Source organism: Penaeus chinensis, chromosome 38 (assembly GCF_019202785.1).
Source record: "Penaeus chinensis breed Huanghai No. 1 chromosome 38, ASM1920278v2, whole genome shotgun sequence".
Lineage (NCBI taxonomy): Eukaryota > Metazoa > Arthropoda > Malacostraca > Decapoda > Penaeidae > Penaeus > Penaeus chinensis.
In genome coordinates, this window is record NC_061856.1 from 27,208,864 (window position 1) to 27,211,363 (window position 2,500).

The following is a 2,500-nucleotide window of genomic DNA, read 5'->3' on the forward strand; positions in this document are numbered from 1 at the left end:
TATGCAATATTCTAAATTTTGCGGTCTATAAAGAGGAGTAGAAAATGTTGTATCAAGATTCAAAACTGAAACCAGAAATGGCCAAGAGTGGTTCAATGATAAATGCAAGAAAATGAGATCAAACAAACAGCTTCTTTGGAATAGGTTCAGAAGACACAGATGTAAGGCTGCGCATGAAAGGTATAAAGTAGGAAGAAATTAATATACCCAAACCATGAAGGAGGCGAAAATAGACTTTGCAAGGGATATAACCACAAAATGAACAAATCAACCAAAGCTCTTCTTATACTACATAACTAGTAAGGCTAAAAGTGGAAATCAAACTAGCGCCATTAAAGACAATAACATCGTGTACTAAGGAGGAGGAAATGTGTGGAATCCTTCATGAGAAATTTCAGTCAGTGTTTGTTCAGGACCTATACCTTGAAATAGCAACTAAGCGTACAAACGTAAATTAGAATATCGAAAATATCACGCTCAAAAAGAATGAAATAAAAGACCTGCTAAAAGGGTTCGTCAAGACTAAAGCAGATGAACCAGATGAGATAACTAACTGGGTTGTGAGGGAATGTGTCGAAGAACTATGTACTCCGTTATCGTTAATATTCCAAAGTTCAGTGAGACAAGTAAAACTACAAAACAGAAAATAGGCAATGTTACATCTTTATATAAGAGCGGTGACAAACAAAATCCTCTAAATTAGACCAGTTTCGTTAATTAATAGTATGCAACCTGGTAGAAAGGATAATTAGGAAACAGTGGGTTGAAGTAGTTGAAAAACACGATATGATATGAAATGAACAATTTGGTTTTGGGGAGGAAAGGTCATACGTTGCAAATCACCTCTGTTTCTATGATAGAGTTTCTGAAATGTTACAAGAAACGGCTGGGTGGATTGTGTATACATAGACTTTAAGAAGGCATTTGATAAGGTGTCTCATAAAAGACTATTATGGAAATTGGAACACCTACGTGGAGTGAAAGGCAAACTCCTCGAATGGATGAAACTTTCTTCATGAAAGACATAAGCACTGTAATTAGAGGGAAGTACTCTACATGGCAACGAGTAACTAGGAGAGTACCTCAAGGATCAGTCTTGGCATCGATTATGTTTACTATTCTCATCGATGATTAAGTGTCAAACATTAGCCCGGGTAATTATCTGAATATGTTTCGAAACAATGCGAATATGAAAAAAAAGTATAATAGACTATGTCTCATGCTAGATGTTCACGTGGAGTTGTACTTGGAAAATGGAATTCAACATCAATAAATGTCATGTAGTCAGGTTCGGAGAAAGTAAAAATGGTCCAATATACCTATACAAATTAGTAACCGTAATATTAACCCTAGCAAGTAAGGAAAAAGACCCTGGAATAAGCCGAAAGGGTCATGTAAGTGACAAGGCCCATGAAATGATTGCCATCATAAAGAGGGCATTCGTGTATGTGGGCGAAGATATGGTAAAGGAGATAATTACAGCCATCATGAGACCTAGTCTAGAGCATGATGTAGCGGTATGGAGTCCATACTTAAAACTGGAAAGAGTTCAAAGAGCAGTCACAAGATGGGCACTTACTCGAAGAATGAGCAACGAAGAAAGACTACAGAAAATAGTACTTACTACCTTGGAAGAAAGAAGAAAACGGCGTGACATGATTATGATGTTCAACTATATTACAGGAAGAGGGAAGTTAAACAAAGATAACTATAATTTTGAGCACAAGAAGGACGAAAGGACATAGTAAAAAGTTGGAAGTAAAAAGAGACAAGAAATATGTAAAAAAGTTCAGTTTCTCGAACACAGCTATTGAAACATGGAACAGTCTTCCAAATAACGCTGTGTGTGCCAAAAATGTGCATCAATTTAAAAAGTTGTACAATAACCTAGATATAACAGATGGGACCATCTGAGCTTTGCTTTTCTCTCGCATTGAAACAACTAGGTAAGAACAGAACACACACACACTTACGTACACGTATACATTCTCAGTATACATGCAATCGCGAAATATTGTGCAAAACATGCATACAAATACAGGCACACTCACATACTGATACATAGTCACATACACAGTTTATATATACACCCAAATTCAAATAATAAATGCATTGCATTGCACCAGTGAGTTTTGATGTAAATATAGATGTTTCAAGGAACCTATTACACAAAATCGTCAAGTGCACGGGGTGAAGAGCAAGGGTAATCAAGTTTCCTGTAACTTCATGAATCACTAGGAGTTCTTATGAAAGAATCGCTGCAATAATAACGGCGAAAATGGTACGTGATGTAAGACAAATATACAAATATTCATAGTTTATATAAATGCTACTTTATCAGCTTCCGTGCAATCAAAACGAGCTCATTATATCACAGACATCAGTTGGGAAATATGACCAAGAAATTGAATGGAATAAAAAAAGACAATGTATGTTTATGCATGCTTCTGTTCCATTAAGGTGCAAGTGGTACCGGACCCTAGGAGGAAATCTAATATTC